Source organism: Topomyia yanbarensis, chromosome 3, assembly GCF_030247195.1.
Source record: "Topomyia yanbarensis strain Yona2022 chromosome 3, ASM3024719v1, whole genome shotgun sequence".
NCBI classification, from domain to species: Eukaryota; Metazoa; Arthropoda; class Insecta; order Diptera; family Culicidae; genus Topomyia; species Topomyia yanbarensis.
In genome coordinates, this window is record NC_080672.1 from 351,932,973 (window position 1) to 351,954,947 (window position 21,975).

Here is a 21,975-nt window from a genome sequence, read left to right on the forward strand (position 1 = left end):
ACCGCCAACATACCCCAGCAACATATGTTATGAAAAAGATTTAAAAAATTACTTTTGTGTATAGATAGGTGTAATATCTATACGGATACTGAAAGCTCTTTTCACGCACTGTCGAAAAATATAATCATTCGAGGAATAGATTGAAAACCACCTTAATTAACACAAAATGTTTAAAATTATGAAAAATTACAAATATTATCTCAAAACACAATATTGCCCACAGCTTCTACTAAACAAAATGTTTTGCAACAAAAACACATTGGATGATGCGTTTCACATTACTTGAGGTTCACAACGAGATACAGCGCTTTATGACTAATAGAAACGAAGAAAAGGGGATTCCGCCAACTTACCCTAACCGCCAACTAGCCCCTGGCTCCCCTATGTTATCATCTTGACAATTTGCGATCATATCAGAATTTGTTATCGCTGTAGTTTTTGAGGCCAGCATTGAAAATCTCGAGGAATTTCTACAATATGATGTTTTTAATTCTGTTTGCAAGTCGAAGGCATTATATTAATACTTGACATTTTAGATTGCTAGGTAAATCGGCTATATCCAAGCAAAATTTCTAGTTTTATAGCACACTACAAGTGCCATCTAAGTTTTAAGAAAGGCTTTAGGAGTAACATAAAACCTTCATTTTTACAAAGGTAGTTATCAGAATGAAAGTGAAGTTTTAAAGTTATTCCGTACATGTATTTACTTCAGCTTAAATAATGTCAGTCAAATTGTAGGATGAGTTTGAGTAAAATGCTAGACATTTGTGACTGAAACCCCCCCCCCCCCCCCCTCCCCTTGGAGCTTGTACTGTCTTAGAGTTTCATCTAGCTGGACAAAACATCATCACGCTTGACCATTCGTTCCATTGAAACACAAAGGGTGTTTCCGTTTTAGGTATTTAGCATCAAGCCGGCGCTAATCTATTCCGACAATAAGTTAATGTTGGTTTCTGATGAGACGATGGATTTTTTGAAACCTCATTGAGATAAACGTTCCAATCTGTTTAAAACAAATAACCCCAACCTAAATCGACATACATATAACCGCATCCAGGAAAAAAAACTACTGCGTTAGTGACATTGGTGGAAGCAAACTATCAATCGTTATTATTGGTCCTGGCATTAGTTTTGCGGCGATGGAAAAAATAGTTGTACAACACGTCCAATACCGTAAATAAGAGAGTAGATCTCGACGGTCTCAAAACAGCCTATGCAGCAGGACAATAATACACAAAAACCATAATACACAAAAAGACAAATAGCACCAAAAAAAAACTTTCCAAAGCCATTTTATCCGCCATATTGTTTCCAAAGGAATCTCAGAAGGGATATAATTTATTTTGTAAGCGGTGATTTATATACAAAAATTAAATTTTAAATCTACTATAACTGTTTTAGGATGAAAAACTACTCGCTAAATTCCTATGACAAGTTAGTGTTAAACAATTTTAAAAATTGTATACGAACTATATTATTGTAAGTAAACAAAGGGGTGTTCGACGTTTGAAGTTAAGTTAATGCAGGTTTCATTGTTACCCATAGTTTCCCCTGAAGATGGCGCTATACAGTGTCGAAACGTCGGAACAATAAAAACCAAGTTCAAAAATAGTGAAAGACTGCTCAGCCAACAAGAATCTATTATCGATGTTACGTGATATTCGTTATGGAATATAGTTTGTTTGTTTTTGCCTTTCTCATATAGAAAGGTTATGCAATCACTCTGAAAAACGTCAACCTAATCCCGGCCCGGAGGGCCGAGTGTCATATCCCATTCGACTCAGTTCGTCGAGATCGGAAAAAGTCTGTATGTGTGTGTGTATGTATGTATGTGTGTGTGTATGTGTGTGTGTATGTGTGTGTGTATGTGTGTGTGTATGTGTGTGTGTATGTGTGTGTGTATGTGTGTGTGTGTATGTATGTGCGTATGTGTCAAATAATGTCACTCATTTTTCTCAGAGATGGCTGGACCGATTTGCCCAAACTTAGTCTCAAATGAAAGGTGCAACCTTCCCATCGGCTGCTATTGAATTTTGGATCGATCGGAATACTGGTTCCGGAATTACGGGTTTCAGAGTGCGGCCACACAGAAATTTCTCATATAAACTATAGGAAAAATTAAAAATAGAATTTTTATTTTTGATGTTAAATGTGTTCAAGGTGCATGAAACGTCGAGATTTGATGCAAACTCGAAAAAAAAATTGACCACGATTCACTTTTTTGGATTTTGGCACATTTTTGCCTTTCTCATATAGAAAGGTTATGCAATCACTCTGAAAAACGTCAACCTAATCCCGGCCAAAATTTTTTTTCGACTCTCATAAGGTTTCTGGATTTTAACAGGGGCGTAGTTGATTGTTTACGGAGAGGGGTTACCCCCCCCCTCTACTGTTGACTTCCCTCCTTTAAAAATCTCCTTAAATCACCCCTCAGACCACCACCCCATCCAGCCCTCATACCCCTCCCTTTCAACCCCATCATCTTTAAACCACCACTATATCACAAAGCATACCAATTTAAGCTCGGGAGTCGTTCGTTCATGGGACTTTCGCCCTCCTCACATACCCACCCCCGCATGACAAAATGAGTTAGCAAGCAGATAACATTGATCTAATGCTGATTAGGCTAATGGAGTATTATATTTTTTTATTTCAAGTGTTTCACCGTCAACTCAAGTTCGTGGCTGGCATGCCATTGTGTATAAGTGCAAAGTGTACTAAGAATGTAATGGACATTTCCACAATTATGTTGAACATAAAAAGCCTCCGTGCCATAGTTTAGAGAAATGAGAAAGGCACAATTGCACCGCTAGGTGGATTAAAACAGGTTTTTTTCACATTGTTGTTGGTTTTATTATCTCCCCTCTACTAGTACGACTCAATTGATTTTTAGTTTTTCTCGGCAATATGTATTTCGTCACGCTTTTTCCAAACATCAATACGCGACATCATTTATGAACGGCCCTTTTAAGATATTGTTTAGAGCAGACAATCCAATAAATAATAAGATTGACTGGATTTTAGTACCCTTTTCAGCACCTTGTTTCAGATATAACCATTAGGGTGGGACAAAAATTAGATTCCTGCTCCGAGCAACATTTTGGACACCTTTCGGGTTTTAGAACAACGGTGCAAATTCTTAGCTCGATCGGTGAAACTATATTTTTGCGCTCATGGTTTAAAGTTTACATGGGATTTCGTATGGAGAAATTGACTTTCACAAAATAATTCCTCCAGGAGTCGTCCATTGCCTCCAAAAAATAAACAGATATGTCGTTTTCATAGAAAATTTAACAAAGAAACAAAGTCTCGAAGACCACGAAACGATCTGATGCTTGTGGAAAAAAGTTATAAGGTAGAAACCGATTGATGCTCTGACTATTCACAAAATAATCTTTTTTTTTCTGGCACCACTGCTGGTGCATCTCGATTTAGATGCAATTTATTTTTGCTTGCTCTTATTGGGTCCAAATCAATAACCTGAGCTGTTTGGTCCCACCACAAGAGTTTTGAGGGATAAAATGAGGTATTTTGTACGCAATAAGAGAGAATTAAAAAATGTTGTATATAATTCGACCGTCAGCAGCAGTGATGCTATGAAAATTGAAATTTTCATCAATCGTCTGAGCATCAATTGGTTTTTGCTTAATATCTTTTCCCACAAGCGTCGAATCGTTTCATGGTCTTCGAGACTTTGGAATGATGAATTTTCTAGGAAAACAATATATCGTTTTATTTTTAGGAGGTAATGGGCGACTTTTGGAGGAATTATTTTGTGAAAGTCAGATTCCCCATATAAAATCCCATGTAAACTTTAAACAGTGTGCGCGAAAATATAGTTTCACCCATCGAGTTAAGAATTTGCACTGTTGTTCTAGGATCTAAATGGTACCCAAAAAGTTGCTCGGAGCAAAATTTTATTTTTTCTTATAACTGTGTCCCACTCTAATATACATACTAAGAATACTAAATCATATGATGTGATGGCCGGAATATTAGAGAAGCAATCCCCTCCCTTCACTCCATATAAAGAAAGGCTATGCAATCACTCCAAAAATCGATTTTTCAACTGAGCCCCGTAGGGCCGAGTGTCATATACAATTTGAATCAGTTCGCCGAGATTGCAAAATGTCTGTGTGTGCGTATGTATGTGTGTATGTATGTGTGTGTTAAATAATGTCACTCAATTTTCTCAGAGATGGTTGGACCGATTTGCACAAACTTAGTTTGAAATGAACAGTATAACGCTCCCAAAAGACGCTATTGAATTTTTAGTTGATCAGACTTCCGGTTTCGGAGTTACGGGTTGAATAGTGCGGTCATACCGTAAATTCCCTGGTAACCCTTTGCAGTCCGAATGATGTAATACATATTCAAATACGTTCAACATTACTTGTATTTGCGGGGCTAGATCACTTATGACCCATCAAAGTAGCTTTGACCACATTGGCCACCTATGACGGATCTTGATGCCCCGGGGGAATTCGCCAAGTTACCGAGCTAATGTCACGTCTATTCCTCAGCGAACTCTTAACCGATTTTTACAAGGTTGATTTTAAATGAAAGATGTAATACTCCCAGTGACTGCCATTGAATTTCATTCAGTTCTGACTTTTGGTTCTGGAGTTACAGGTTGGTTGTTGCGGTCACATAGGAATTTCTCATATAAACCGGTATAATCGTAATACCTGATAGGTTAAAAATCTATTGAAATAAACATCAAATTACTTAGATTCACAGGCCTAGATCACTGATGGCAATTTAAAGATTCTTGGAATACATTGTTCACTATCTATAATTCCGGAAGGTTCGGGTTTCGGACATATTCCAGAACTAAAGCCACTTCGCTGATGACAACCAATTTTCACTATCCCAATCTCAAATGGAAGGTATAATATGCAGTTTGGTGTTGGACCTCCCCATTTACTGCTCACCCTCCTTCCTCTCAATACCACCACTCACACTCCTAGGTAGTTCCTGACGCATCTTCCACCTCCCACTCATTATACCCCTTTCCTTCCCCACCACACCGCATTTCAATATATGACAACGTTGAATTCACGCTGATCAGGTTAATTAAATATTATATTTTTTTCTGTTTCAAGTGCGTCAGAGTCGACATGTTTCTTATCAGATTCGTGACAGTCGTTTCTTTTATATACGCTTATCTAGTGTAATAAGAATGTATTAGGCACTTCCATAATCTAAAATGAACGTAACCAGGTATTAAATCATAGTTTGGATAAATGAGAAAGGTACAATTCCCCCCCTAGTTGGAATAAAGCAAGTTTTTATATTTTACGATTTATTTTTTACATTTTATCTTTTACCAGTTTATCCCGGGTCGCAGACTCCCAAGTAATCGCTCTTGGGAAAAAAAAACTGCTCTGTTAGCACATTACATAGACGATATCCGTTTCACTCTTACAACGACGAAGATAAAAGACCACACTTTCAAATCGTCTGCGCTACCAATCTTAGAGATGAGCCACATTTTTAATTCGCCCAATTCCATTAACAAGCGTACTGATCAAGATGCTTTATACCCAACATACGCAGGACTGCTTAGCTATACCCACAAAAGTAGAAATAAAACAAGAACATCCTCACAAACTATCCACTAACACGCAAATCCCAATTCCCAATGCCAATCGTACAGGTCATTGTGGCGTTCTAACCGATAGTGTTGCTTTATTAGGATGAGATTTAAATTTACAATTTTAATGCAAAAATTCAGGTTTGTGATCGACATAACAGCATAATTCTAACAAAGTAAGCATAATTTACATATAACATCAATTACAGTAACCAGATGTGCAACAGAGACAACTAAATACAACCTTTAGATATTTTCACAAAAGGATCACAGACAAACAGACAGAAAACATTGTGAGCAGACAAAAGAAAATTAAATAACATATTTCTAACAAAACTTCAGTATTTTAAAGACTGCGTGCCAAAAAACCTTATACATAAATATCCGACAGTCGTATACACAACCAATAAATAATAAATTTGAAGTTTTTTTCACATATTTGTTCGGATTTTCTGATAGACAACAGTTCTTTTACACCTGTGGCACCGTTATGTCACATAATGACATTATTAGCACTAATTCTAACAATAAAATTCAAATCAATGTATTTCTTATTTTTCAGCCGTCACTTGTCCTCTATACGGTTCAAAAATATTAAAAAATGGCAAAAAATTGTAGTTGCCTTGTTTCATAAAGAAATGCGAGGTGTAATGTTCCAATTAGTGCAATAATAAAGCAGTTTGATGTCAGAATTCTATTTGCAGTAAATACGTGGTAAACGACGGATAGTTCTGCGGAAATTCCATACGCTACCTTATAATGGATTAAAATGTGGCGTGTGCAGGTTTTTAAATACAGGATGAATAACAATTGTGCCAAGTTTAGGTTGACCAATGTTTAATCGCAACAACGACCTTTACGACAGTTCTTAATGGCCTGGGGGAATTTGTTGCACTCCTAAGTTAAAATCTCTTTGGTTTTCACAAATAAAAGGCGCGATGCTTCCATTGATTATTATCTAATTTCATTCTGATCAGACTTGCGGTTGCGGAGTTACAGGTTGATTAGCGCGGCCATTAATGAATACATAACCCAATGAAACCTTATTAAAATTGCCATTAAAGATTACCAAAAAGGAAACGTTATGAAGAGAGATTGAGAGTCAGACAGACAGACAGACAGAGAGAGAGAGAGAGAAAGCCATAGTACTCGAGTGAGAGCAGCTACTGTAAGTACAAAGATAGAAAAACTAGAAGTGGTATCGTCATTAGAAACAGCCTCAACATTTTGGAGACTAATCTTTTGTCTTTGCTGATAGGAGTCGAGCTTATGCAGAGATATTACGAATCGCTCGAGGCAGCTAGCATGTCTCACGTTGAGGGGAGACTTGTCCCTCTTGACCATAAGAACAACTATAAGAAAAGTCACGTCTAGGTCTTCCACTTCTTAGTAACCGTGCGCTTTCTAGTTTTCCGATATGTTTAACCCTCCGGAATTCGCGCAAATGGCTCACTGACCGAGCAGCCGCAACTGCTCTAAGACGATTTCGCTAGAGTTTCAGAGCAGCGTGTACTCAATGCACTAGCGCGACTGCCGGAAGGTTAAAGGGTGTTACTATCAAAATTGGTCAGCGTCAAAAACCTGTACACCTCCATATTTCATTGAATTTCCTTTGATAATGCGACAAAACTTGAAACAGTTATCTTGATCTACGCGGAGTCGGAGCGACGCAAGCTGTTTACGTCTTCAATCCGATGGTCGAAATCCGTGCGTCGCCATGTTGTTAAGTACTAAAAGTAGTAAATTTGGTACTATGCTATATTTCACCCTAAGGAGGAAAATTTGGTAAAAACCAAAAATTCTCACTAGGGTGAAAATTTGTTGGTAAAAACCAGTCTTTGTATAGGAGGGCACAAATCCTTATTTCATACTCTGTTACGTTTCGGCTTCGCCTCATCAGAAACCGACACTAACTTATTGTCGGAATAGATTAGCGCCGGCTTAAATTTGTAAAGTAAATTTGGTACTTTTTTCGAACAAAAAAGAGGTCCAGAATACTTTTTTATTTCATCTTGTAAGTTAATGTAAGTAGGGGTTAGCCGGGTTCTTGTTTGCCCGGCGGACCCTTCTTTTCAGGGCGGCCTAGGTGCTTCCACAGAATTTCGGATTTTGGTTTCACAACAAAACAAAAGGTAAACAAACAAATAAAATTCTAACTTTTCTGTTTATTCTCCCGAAACTGTCCTCTGCTGACCAGCAGAGGACAGTTCCTTACAGCCTGCTGCTGACGACGGCGGGAAGGCGACAGTTTTTTTCCGACCGGCCGGGACTCCAACGGCCGAGTTCTCCTGCTGATATCGTTGACTGCTCCGGCAGCGGTGCTTAGCAATTAGCCAGGGAGGTGAGCTTAGCTCCTTTGTCGGAACCTCCCTAGCGACGATGGTGACGAATCAACGAATCACCGGATTCTTTGCTCCCCGCAGAGAATCCCGGAAGACACCACAGTGTTCTTTGCAGAGGGAGCCGCTGTCCACCCTGCTTCGCCCTCCTTGGCTACTAGCTGGGAAGGAGAGCAAGGCTTGTTGGCTTATCCTTCCCAGCGAGGGCGGAATGGTGCGTCTGGATCCTTTACGGTTAACCGAGGAAGCGAAAGCTCCTTGATAATTAGCTTCCCCCGACGGCGATCCAACATCACACTTTCTTTAGCACCCGGACCACGCGCCTGCACTTTCGACGGGAATCTACCGTCGCACACGCGAACTTATCGATTTTACAGTGGCGGGAAACTGTCCCGAAAAAAACTCGATGGCCGACTTCCTCACGACCAAAACAATCATCAACACCAAAAAACCGTACCGCCGCATAGCTGTCATCACCTATGCGCAACAGTACGCTTATTTCAGCAGTAGGAGAGTGGTGGCCTATCTAAGCCCTATGCTATTTACACATAAATATGAAACAAAATTTTCTACACCTATCTAGACCAACAGAATCGTCCACAAAAGCTAAAACAAACAAAATTTACGAGAAAAAGTGAACGATCATAAGGAACAGCGGTGAGCATTATGTTACATAAACAATGCACTCTACGGAGAGAGTACGTACAAATGGGTATATTTCCACCCAGTGCTAAATTGTTACTCTGACGGGTTACAATCTTGTTATTAAAAATTGCTTAAAAGTATACAAACCAATCAGTAACTTTTAAGAGCGTAATAAATCACAAACAGTCGTGTCTTGCGAAAATTTCATTTATGTTTAGTTCGTCAAAATCGGTCAATTAAGTCGCCCTTAAAATAAGCGGCCCAAAAACTTTAATGTCTGAACCTTCCATCGAACTTGCGATTTCACCTAATTTGGGTGGCCCGATTGGTGAATTTGGCTCACATCCAAATCGCTCTCTGGTATAGTCTAACCGTATTGCTTAAAATATGTTTTAACCATAAAAATAAAACCGTAGCATACGTAAATATAAAATTTCCTATAACAATGAAAAGTGTTCATGAGATTTTTTTATGTTATTTCCATGGAAACGCCTTAGCGATATGCCCCACAGCAAGGCGGGATAAAAGTTATTGCCATTCTAGATTAGATCAACCCGTCACTTTGTAAGCATCAATTTGCTCGCTCGCTGAAATCGCATTATCACAAAATCCATTTGGGATCGAATTTATTTCCATTCTGTCTTTTACGGGTGGAAAATTTCCCCCCATCTCCCGCAGTACTTTTCTTCGGCATGCTATTTACTTTCTAATGCCAGCCAGCACCGCATCACAAGTACAACTTGTTTCGAATAAAGATAAGTTTTATTATACAACCGGCAGCATTGGCAGCAGTAGCGTGTGTTCCGTCAAGTCATGTTTCAACTATAAAATAAGACCATCAGCTTCTGATGGAAAGGATCGGGAAAAATGGCAAATAAAATAAAACCTGAAGCCCCATCTGCTTTCCTCTGCTGCGTCGATCGTCCCCGTGTTGGTTGGCCACTGCTGCTGCTTTGTGTGGTTGGTTCCGCACTGATGGGTGGAAATAAAAGCTTCAAACTCTTCGTTTTTGATGGGTTAAGCTTTGGATGGGAGAAGTGGGGTGTGTGTGTGGGCTTAAACACATCTTGGAGCCACTTTTGCTTCTCGAGACTGCTGAAGCAGCCGATATAGCGCTCTTTTATTGTTGTCAATATTGGCTGCTGGGGAAGAAGTGCGGGATCGGGGAGTAGCATATTCTAGAAAAAAAACCCAACCCGAACAAGACGAACATGACGCGTGGTACGACTCCAAGATCAGAAAGAAGCTTTCCGCTTCCAGAGTGGTACAGCAATAAAGTGTAATATTTCATTTCGCAGCGCAACATAAAACATCCATAAAACACCCTGGGAATGACGAAAATATATCACATTGTCAGAGTACGAGAAACGAAACTTATGCGAACGGAAGGATTGAGCTCAACAAAAGGATTCGAGAGGGAATCCGTCGGAAGTGGATGGTGGGGTTGATCGAAAACGTTGAGTGGGTGAAAGGAAACACCGGCAAAGGAAATGGAAAACACTTTCTTGTGCACAGCTCGGGTAGAACCCTCGTCCCATATACCCTTGCTGTACACCGAACAGAGTATTTCTATGTAAGGAAAAGCTCTTTCTTTCGATATTTTTCCTGCACTAGTCAATACATGTGTATCAGCGAAAGAATACGTGTGTGTACTTATGCAAATGTGTTTTCTCCCGCTCCGCCTGTGACTGTGTCTCCCCCCAGAGACTGCGATTGCGACACACAAAAGACACCCAAATTCGAAGCAATCCAACCAACCGAACCAGCACTAGACGAGCGCGATAGCGCCGGAGGTCCTCTAGGTATGTGAGGGAGAATCAGCCATGTACAAATTTGATTGCGAATTACAATTTCTCAATCAATCATCCCAATATTGATTCGGAACAAATAATAAGAAAATCCTCCGACTTCGGGGCTTTCCGGTTTTCCGTAATGGAAATGGATTTTAGTTTAGTCGAAGCCGATTGGACGGGTGGGGGGATCTTGTCAAGAGGTAGTACCGTTCTGGGAGTTCCGGTTCATACTTAACGACAGATGTAGAGTTCTATTGTTATAGGTTTGGATTGAAAGAAATACCTAGTTGAGTCTCCAAGTACTCGCAGACAATACCAGTAAGCGACTGAATTATCGTATGAATCTAGACCTGCTATCGAAATGCAATCTGTAATTTGTAAGAAACATGTTCAGAACTATGCTTTCTTCATTTATAAAGTATTAAAATGCCCTCAAAACATCTGAAAAAGGGTTTCAAACCTTAAGTTAACTGTTTAAGAATTGCACCCCTGTGATACTTTTCACTCATCAGTTTTAACAATTTTAAAGCGGTTTTTACAAAACCACTTGAAAATGAACGGGAATTCAAGAACAGATAGAAAGCTTCGAATTCTTATGGATAATCCGAGGGGCTATCTGCTGGTTATTAATGCCATTTTTTTACGAATAGTTTTAAGTTTGATATCATCATGACCTATACGTAAACAAATCTTGTACATCATACCTCTGCACTAATTTTGGAACAATATTGGTTGGTTCACGCGCACCTCATCTGCTACACACCTTGGCCCGCACTCTGCACGCATCGAATCGTAGGAAACAAACCCATTGGGTTCACGCCAAATGTCACTTCGGTGAGTAGCAACCAAGACGGATACAGGTGTGCACATTTTGACGTAGGACTACGTCTTTGTTTTCGATATGGGGGTGCACTCTGCAAATTCTACAAAAATGGTATGTAACGAAAAGTGGTCCAATTTTAAACGCATATAATTCAGCCATCTCCCGATAAATTTTCAAATTTTTTGCACAAATCGCCCCGAAATACTTCTAAGAATAGATTCCAATAGATAAACCCAAAGATTTTTGATATCATAGCATTAAAAAATTAAATAATATACAACCTAGTCAAAATATCGCGCATTAACACACAGAAGATAGCGCTTCCCAAGCCCTGTACGACGGATTGGTGTACCTAGCGCGCAACGCTTCTATGAATGACGTCATCATCGACTATTTAAAGAACGGACTTGGCCAGACACGCTCAGTCACCCATTCTTTCGTTGTCACTTGCGCTGGCAAGACGAGTTAGTTTTTATTCGTTCAAGTGTATATACTTTTATTCGATCGCGTTGCTGGGTGCTAACCAGCTTATCCCGAACATGGGGAAAAATCAGCTATCTGCTAACGGAAAGCGACGCCAACCCGACGACGGTCCTAACGAGGCCGGCTCCAGCAAAAAAATACTCAGTAACAATCCGTATGCGGTTCTCCCTGTCGAGGGGACACAGAAAAAAGAGAAATTACCTCCCTTCTATGTGAAGTGTGCTCCGGACGAACTAGTTAAACATCTTAATGGTTTAATCACAAATGGACTGCGTGCTGAGATCCGTCTCTGTACCGATGGAGTAAAAATCACCGTTCCCTCATCAGCACATTACAAGACGGTTACGGAGTATCTGAATGTTATAAAAGCTGAATATTTTACACACGATATTGCGGCGGAGAAGCCCTTCAAAGTTGTTTTGCGTGGACTCCCGAACATGGAAATTAGTGACCTGGAAGCAGCCCTGAAAGACAAGAAGCTCCAACCCGTGCAAATTTTCAAAATGCGACGCCACAATCAAGACGTCCAGTATCGCGACCAATTATATCTTATCCACTTAAGCAAAGGTTCGACGAGCCTAAAGGAACTAAAAAAACATCAGAGCACTCTTCAATATTATCATTCAATGGGAACGTTATAAACCAGTCCATCGAGACGTAACGCAATGTGGTAATTGCTTGAGTTTCGGGCATGGTACCAAACATTGTCATATGAAGAGCCGCTGCTCCAAATGTGGCGAAAATCACACCTCATCGGACTGCCTTGAGGCCAATACCAAAGTTGCCTGTTTGAACTGCAACAAACAGCATTTGACTACGAGCCGAACATGCCCCAAACGTGAAGAATTTGTTAAGTTTCGCAAGGAAGTGTCACAGCGTAATCGTCCGAAACCCAAGAAAGAGCTCAACATCATCAACGACGAATACTTTCCAGAGCTGAACCAGCCACGGAGACCCGGCCCTATCCAAATTCCGCCTCTAGGAAAACGTGAACCACCTGCACCACTAGTTGGCCCCAACTACTCATCCCCTGGATACCGCACGTATGCCCAGGCATTGACAGCCACCCCAGATGATGCCCTATACTCGATGGATCAATTGGCGTACCTCTTTTCAGAGCTGGACAGGCAAACACGGGCCTGTCGAACCAATAATGAACAAGTTGCAGTAATGATGCGATTTTACTATCAACATCGTAACATTCTCACTGCGACTGCTTAATTTTAATGCCGCATCAGTGGCAGCTAAACAGTTAGAAATTAGTGAATTTCTTCGATCCCACGAAACTGATATCGCATTCATAACAAAAACACACTTGAAACCGCAAGTCAACTTTAGCCTGCCAAACCACGCGTTCATCCGGCTAGATCGAATCGGGACTCGAAAAGGTGGTGTTGCGATTGCAGTACGACGAGGAATTGAATTTAAAATGCTTAGTGATTTTCGACTCTCCTTCACTGAAGCGGTTGGTATTGAGCTGACTTCATCCGATGGACCAATAACCGTAATAGCTGCATACTGTCCAGTGCAGTGCAAGGATTCCAATGGCAGTGCTACACAGCTGAAAAATGACATCCAAAAGCTTACTCGCCGAAGTGGAAAGTTCATCCTAGCTGGAGACCTAAACGCTCGTCACTCGATATGGGGCAATTCGAGAAATAACAAGAACGGACTTATTCTGGCCAATGATATTCAAGCTGGACACTACACCATAGTCCATCCGGAAACACCAACGTTCTACTCCTCAGCTGGTGTTGGATCCATACTAGACATCATACTCACCAACATCCCGGAGAAACTAACTGCACCTCAATCTCTCACTGAAATGTCTTCTGACCATCTTCCCGTGATTTTTGAGATGAACTGGATGATCAACCACCGCGAAGAACAACAAAGACGAAACTACCATCGTGCAGACTGGCCCCGATTTCAACAGTTCGTAGAAGATAGTGTGAACGAGAATCAACCTATAGTTTCAACCGAAGATATCGGTCGCACCCTCGAAACGCTCGTCGCCACCATCCACGTTGCCGAAGACCGCTTCATTCCCACATCAACAACAACACGTAAGTTTCTTCGACTTGATAGTGAAACAAAACGAATCATCGCGCTTAAGAACAGTGTACGAAGACAGTTCCAAAGAACCCAAAATATCTCCAGGAAAATCCTTTATAAGAAATTAACTAAAATAATTGCAACAATAATTCAAAAGCTTAAAAATAGGGACTTTAGAAAAGATATTCAAAATCTTCCAAGCTATTCCAAGCCCTTCTGGCGTCTAACAAAAGTGCTTAAAACAAAACCAAAACCTATTCCACCTTTGAGAGACAATGACATTACGCATATAACAACCAGTGAAAAAGCCAATATTATATCTCGGAATTTTTCGGCATCGCATAATTTGGGTCGGGACATGGCCAGCCCGATGGAAGCAACCGTAGCCGAAAGCGTAGCTCAGCTTGCTGGAACACAAAACTTCCTACCTGAGGGTCGAAAAATTACAATAGAAGAACTGAAACTTGCAATTAAATCCTCTCGCAACATGAAGGCGCCGAGATTTGATGGAATCTTCAATATAGTGCTTAAAAATCTCGGTCCAAAAGTTCAAACCCTCCTGGTAGACATTTTCAACCGTTGCCTTGAACTCGGTCATTTTCCCTCTAATTGGAAACTATCCAAAGTTATACCTGTATTGAAACCAGGAAAAGATCCTACAAACCCGTCCAGCTACCGACCTATCAGCTTGCTCTCGTCTTTGAGTAAACTGTTTGAGAAATTTATCTACACCAGGCTCCTTGAGCATACTGTAGCTAACAACATTCTACTTGACGTCCAGTTTGGTTTCCGAAGTGGCTACTCAACGACCCATCAACTACAACGAGTGACTAACACCATGAAGCGGAATAAGCAGATCTCAAAGACAACGGTAATGGCCTTCCTTGATGTGGAGAAGGCCTTCGACAATGTGTGGCACAATGCAGTAACTCACAAGCTCCTCAACTACAACTTCCCAGTTTACTTAGTAAAAATTGTAGCAAATTACCTTTCCGATAGAACGTCCCAGGTCTCCATTGGAAATACACTCTCCCAGCCGTATGATGTGCCGGCTGGTGTCCCCCAAGGCAGCATTTTGGGCCCAATTCTCTACAACCTCTTCACGTCAGACATACCGACGCTGCCAGACGGTGGTACTCTCTCCCTGTTCGCCGACGATTCTGCGATCAGCTACGAGGGACGCATTATCCGAACTTTAGTCTCTAAATTACAGAAAGGTATTAACACGTAGGGTGATGAGCCTATTTTGGCACCATTAGGGAGAGGATCGCACTATTTTTTGAACAACTTTAAAAGAAGCCATATTATCTATAACCTTTCTCAGCATAAAGTATCAGTGTACTGTTTCTTAAACATCTATATAATGCTTATTTAGCAGAATTGCCTCAATTTTCAGCATAAATGAAAATAAATGTTCCATTCTGTGCATCTATTCCCACCTCAACGATCCAATTATCGCCTCATGAGTGTGCCAATTTCCACCTCATCGAAAAACAATCTAGTTGAAACGCAATGCCTCATATTCCATTTGCGTCGATTCTAACTAGGTACCCAGATCATGGACGCCAACGTGTGATTTGTAAAACTGCTTTTTTCAGCGGATCAAAACAAACGTAAACATCACGCACATCAATGAAACTCATCAGCTGTTAGTAGAAGAGCGCCCAGAATTGCGCACGCAGAAAAAAACCATTCGAAGGTTAGCAACTGGAATGACAAGCTTCACATGACAAATTGCTTTCTCCCGATCCGAATTGTATGTGCAGATGAAAATAAAATATCTGCAATCAACAATTAGTTGAATAACTTGAAGTAATTGATTACTTATACCTGAAATGGCATTACATTATATTTACAAGTTCATGTTTTGGTTTGGCCGCACTGGTGATTGTTTTCTGTATGATGGATACAAAAAGTTGGTTTTGATTGTGGTAGTGTATCAGCAAAACATGCCCATAATAGGAACCCTCGTATTTAGTTTTATCCTATTATAACACTAGGCCTATTCTAGTAATTGACGAGAGATTTTAAAGTGAAATTATCGTAAAAAGATTCTCCAGCTAAAATAAAGGTATGTATCAGTGCAATGTTTGGTATATTTGTGCTGGAATAACGAGATATGAGGCGGTAAATGCTGGCTCGTAAGTGTTTATTTTGCTAAGCGCCGTTGCATCCAGTTTCGGTTCACTACGTGAGTGAGGCGGATTCGTAGATATTTCAATAAGGTGATTTTGTTTTAATTAAAAGTTGGATTTAGAGGATAGTTCTAAATACATATGGGCACAACAAATAAAGAATATAACTTGAGCTTATTTTTTCTCACCTGCTTTAGCCAAATCGATAGTGTCATTATCTCATATGCTTGGTTCGAAACCAAGGGGTACGAAATAGGGTCACAATAGGCTCTACTGCCATAATAGGCACATCACCCTATATCGATTATCTCTCCACCTGGAAGATACGTGTGAATGGCATGAAAACTCAAGCGATCGTGTTTCCCCACAGTAAGAGCCAGCATCTTGTTCCAACGACGAATATCCGGATCCAGAATGTCGAAATAGATTGGTCTTCTGAAGCGCTTTATCTTGGTCTAATATTAGACAGCAAATTATTGTACCGCTCTCACATCGACAACAGAGTGATTAAAAGCTCGATCTTGCTTAAAAGGCTATACCCGATCATAAATCGCCGCTCGAAGGCTTCAGCAGACAACAAATTAGCCGTTTATAAGATGATCGTCTACCCAATGCTACTGCATGCCTCTCCAATCTGGCGAAATTGTGCGAAAACACATATAAACAAGCTGCAAATAGTCCAAAACAAATTCTTGCGAATGATACTAAACAGTCCCCCACGAACTAGAACTACTGACCTCCATCAATTAGCAAATCTTGACTCTATAATAGATGGAATATCCAAGCAAGCGAACAAAGTCCAAACAAATGCTCTTACATCTGCATCTGAAGCCATCAGAAACATCTATCTCCAATAAATACATCGTGTATTCCCTGTAAAATGATCCAAGATGATACATACCCTAGATAAGTAGTGAGTAAGGTTTAGGTTAAGTCAATTATTTCTCTTCATAAAAAAAACTATAATGTTTATAATGTAAACTAGCCCACAAGCAAAGAAAAGAACAAATTAACAAATAACGCAAAACCAAAGAAGAAAAACTATACAGTTGCATCACTTGATATGTAAGAATAAGCCTATTAAAAAGACAAAAAGTTGCAAATAAAGATATTATTTAATTTAAAAAAAAAATCAGACACGCTCAGTTCCCTGTTGAACGGCTGGCGAAGCAGATCACTGCGCTGTGTTTTTTACAGCCAGTGTAGCTGAGTTAGAAGTCCGTTACACTGGCTGTGGAGGGACGCTACCCTGTGTCGTCCAACAGGCGACCGCTTCAACTGCTTCCTAAATGCCGCTGTAATGTTGCCAGTAAATTTTTGGTTTAACTAGCACATGTATTTGCTATTTGCGCTTGAAATTAAGTAATGTAGTGGTAGTAATAAGCTTCCCATTTTGGTTTAAACGCAAGGACAGTTTTTAAAACAAGATTTGATTAATTAGTTTAGCTCATCTAAGCAATTTTATCAATTCTGTAATTTAAAAGGAATTTTACGGAACTTGGTGAATTTGGCCCCACTTGCAACTGGTATAATCAACCTGCACAAAGTGTTGTATAACGCAGGGCTGTTTTTTGGAACAAAATGTGTTATCATTCAGCCCTTCGCTATGCAAAATCACGATATTATGACAGATGGGCTAAACGCGGCCGTTCCTTTCAATCGGGAAAGGCCGCGTGGAATTTTGGTGAAATGCGCTAATAGTGTCGTGGTGGTACTAGTTGTCTCTTTCGTTCTACCCATCATCATCAGCGTTGACTCATTTTGCAGTGTACGCTTGGGTTCAATGTTTGGGGCGAATGTGTTGGTAGGTAAGGGAACTGGCGGTAAAATGAACACGTTAAGCAAAGTCATTATTTTCTAACTAATAAGTGAATGAGATATTACAATCACCTTATGTTTCTTGTTAGACATGTTTTGTACATATCTGGTAAAAATACTTCTTCATAAACACATTTTTTCAAACATGATTCTTGATTTCTAAACATGTCCAAAAATGAGACAGTGGGTGGGTAAAATGAACATGAACATGGTAAAATGAACAGTTTCTGGTGACCTGCAAAATGTCCTGTATGTATGCAATGCGCAGCGTTGGAAAGCATTTTCCGATCAATGCTAATATCCCAACAAATCATGAGCTTTGCATACACACAGGGAATTTCGCAGGCAAAAAAAAATTGTCACGGAAGAATTGAATTTTCATGACGTAATATTAACCATTTTACAATCCTGTGGCATCGAAACACATCTACAAACTTGGGGTTATCTATGGGTGTTTAAACTTTTAGGATCTGTTTGAGAGCAACTAGAAAGCTTGTTCTATACATGAGATGTGATTATATTGTCTAAAATTTGATTTTTCTTCACCGGTCCGGGTGTTTTTTCCCACACACTAAGTACTAAGAAAACAAAATAGAGAAAATTTTCAATAGGACGTAAGTAACATTGAGAGCCTCTCTTTGTTTACTTTCTCTTTCGTTTATTACGACGTCATTACAACACTTTATACTAATTTTCCAGTACATATCGAAATCCGACGGTTTTTACTACAATATTATGCAAAGAGTAGAGTAGTAAATGTTGAAATGGCCGAGTAATGAACAGAAGAGAAAGACCTCAAAGAGAATCTCTCATTGTTACTTACGTCCTATTGAAAATTTTCTCTAGAAATATTTTACTTTAAGTAGTATAGTCCTACGTCTACAGCTCGTGCAATCCTATAGGGCTGCCCCTTGTAGTTTTTTTCTGTGTGTGAGTGCGGTTGTCATTTTTCTTTGATGAAGCTAAAAAAAAACAAGAGGATATGAAGAAGAAAAGCACAAACAAATGACGTAGTAGGTTTTTTGTTGCCATAAGTTTTGTTTCGATTCGGCCATAGTTAATTTAATCGGTTTTTTTTTCGAGATAAAAAGTGTCCATAAGTGTTCTAATCGGCAGATCCGCGGTGAAGTTCGGCCTTTTCTCACTTTTCATCGTGCGCCAAAGAATCGGGATGCTCGTTCGGATGTTTATGGTTACTTCAAGAGCCCCGACCGCTATGCTTAATTTTGCAAGTATAACTAATACAATCAAAAGCGTCAAATGTTCCCGCCTTTCTCTCCATTTTGAGTAGCAACAGCTTCAGATACGAACCTACAATATGTGTGCGCCCAAAACTAACTATATTGCGCTAATTGAGGTATTAGAAAAAGTATTTAACCGTGCTGTATTTCATCTACTGAAGTGCGCAAGGGCGGTCGTAAAAAGAGGTTAGAAAGGAACGCGGTTAAAGGCAAAAGCCGTTATTCAAAATGGAAGTGAACTACAAGTGAAAGATGGTGCGTTAGGTGGTGTGTTAATGGTGGCCGAAGAGAATATGAAGGCTGAGCAACAATCTGATATCACTCTTTCCGGACGGGATCTCTTTCAATGGTGTTTGATCAACAAGCAGCAGAGAAGCTGCGATTGTACGTGGATAGGAAATACAACATTCTTTAACAGATGCCAAGTCAGAGGAAAGTATACTCCCATGACGGTTAGTCGCGTGAACGACTGGATAAAAGATTTCAATACGCTCGATTCGGTTCCAAAACACCAGTCCACCACAACAATCAACGCACAACGCTTCTGACAGAAAAGGAGATCATCCGGATGTTTTGAATGTACAGTGATCGGAAAAAACGCATTGCATCGAAGTAGCCAATAGTATTCTCGGGTCTTCGACAACGGTAGCATACATTCTAAGTCAATTTCGGCGCGGAATTCGGAAAGTTGTGACTCCAATTCAAATAGCCAGTCATCCATTCGGACTCCTAGCCGCAACAACAGAACTTAAAAAGACGAGTATATGAAGCAGCGAAGAGCCGTTTGATCGCAACTAAGACAAGACTAGGATGGACTGTATACGGTGGCCATGTCAAAGAAGCTTCCCATATAGCGCAATGTGCATTTTACGAGCACATCCCAAAAGAACGGATGGACGAAAGTCTACATCTTAGTATGAAGGAGTATTTTGACCCGGACAGTCTGGGAGTATCGAAACCGGACAACATACTCTTGTCTACCGTTGATCGTCGGTCACAACACCTGCTGCAGTCACTTACAAGATTCAGAAACGGTAGATACAGGACGGGGTTACTCTGGCAATTTGACGACATTTGCCTCCCTGATAGCCGCGCGATGGCTCTTCGACGATTTTTACCCCTCTTGAGAAGCGCATGGAGAAGGATGCAGTGTTAGCCGAAGCCCTTAACCGTCAGATTGCAGATTATTGTGCCACAGGGTATATTAGGAAACTTTGGTGTCCGGAACTCAGTCATACACTCGTACGTGGTACCTTCCCATCTTTCCCGTAACAAACCAAAACAAACCCGGGAAACAGAATCGTATGGGATGCCGCGGCCACGGTTTACGGTCAATCTCTTAGCACCCGACTAGTGAAGGGCCCTGACCAGCTTTGTTCTCTGTTCTCCATATTTCTTCAGTTCTGGAAGCACCGAGTTTGACCAAAGTTATGGGCGTTTCAGATTTGCTTCCTACCCGAGGCCCTTAGAACCGAGTCTTACGTACCATTCGACTTAGTTCGTTGAGATCTGAAACGGTATATTATCTACATCGGCTGCTATAAAATTGTGTATGGATCGGTTATATGATTCCGGAAAGATAGACTGGATTGTTCAGCAGAGCCGTCTTATGGCCACTCGGAGTCTCTGGGCACTATTGAACTAAGGGGCCCCTATCATTGAATAGTTGTAAATAGATATACAGTAAAATGGTTCTCCATGCCACCCTAAGTCTCTTCCAAATTTAAGTTAAGTAGGTCAACAATTAAGTTTGCATGGAAAAAATATCGAAACATATGAAGAGAATACATGGATACAGATTCCACCAGCCCTCTTTCCTGCACTGGCCTCTGTCGACGAACCTCCGGCGGCTGCTGGAGTAGAGGACCTGACCCCCCACCGGGTAAGTACAGTCATAGCTATCTCCCACCCCAACCAGTCGAACGGCTCCCAAACCATTTCAGGCAGCCTCCGCACATCCTCTCTAGCACTTCGATGGACAAAAATCCGAGACCAGAACGCTCTCTGCAGTGGAACATCAACGGGTTGAGAAACAACCTTGGAGACCTACAGAACGTCATCGCCTACCTCGAGCCACTCAGCCTCACCATCCAGGAAACGCACCGCGAGAGGAGATAACAACAATCACACCATCGGCCTGGGCATAAGGGTTGAACTCCTATCGACTCAACACTTAACTAATCGCGGTCGCCAGGAGAGTCTCGACCCCGATCAGCTGCTGCATCGTATGTATCTACTTCCCACAAGGGGTCAGCAACATTAAGAATCAGCCTGATGAACCAGATCCCAGCCCCATTCGTCGTCCTAGGGGAACTTCAACGCTCTCTCCACGGTCTGGGGTTGGACAAGTTCTGCCATCGAGGCAACGAGATTGTCCAACTCATCGAAGAAGTCGATGCCTTGATACTAAATGACGGCAGAACTACGTTTATCCACAGTAACACCGCCTCCACCATTAACCATTCGCTTTTGGCTCCATCGCTGAGAAATGTGGCTGGTTCACGGCAAACGACAAGGCTGGGAGCAACCACTTCCAATCGAACTACACATCAACCGCCCCCATCTAAAACCACCCGGCGAAGACATTGCAGCGCTGGCTGTACGACAACTCTGACCTGGACGCTTTCGACGCATCCATACAATCCGAACTTGATCGAGACCGCACGTATTCGCTGACCGAAATCGCGGAAATAATTGTCAACGCGGCAGAAGAAATGATTCCCCGAAACAGTGGGGTACCACCACACCGAGCCGTACACTCGTGGAATCCAGAAGTCGTCTCTGCCATCAAAGCGCGCCGGAAAGCACTCCGCACCCTACAAAAAACATCACTCAATCACCCCCTCCGCGGTCAAAGAGCGAATAACTTTAGGACGCTCAGGAACGCCGCAAGGAAAACAGTCCGAGCGGCTAAGGAAACCAGCTGGCCAAACTTCATGAATGACATTCACCCGGGCTCCCCAACTACGGAGCTGTGGAGTTGGCTCAATGCGCTCAGTGGAAAATGCCGACAAAACGGTTACTCCCTAGCGGACAACGATACCACC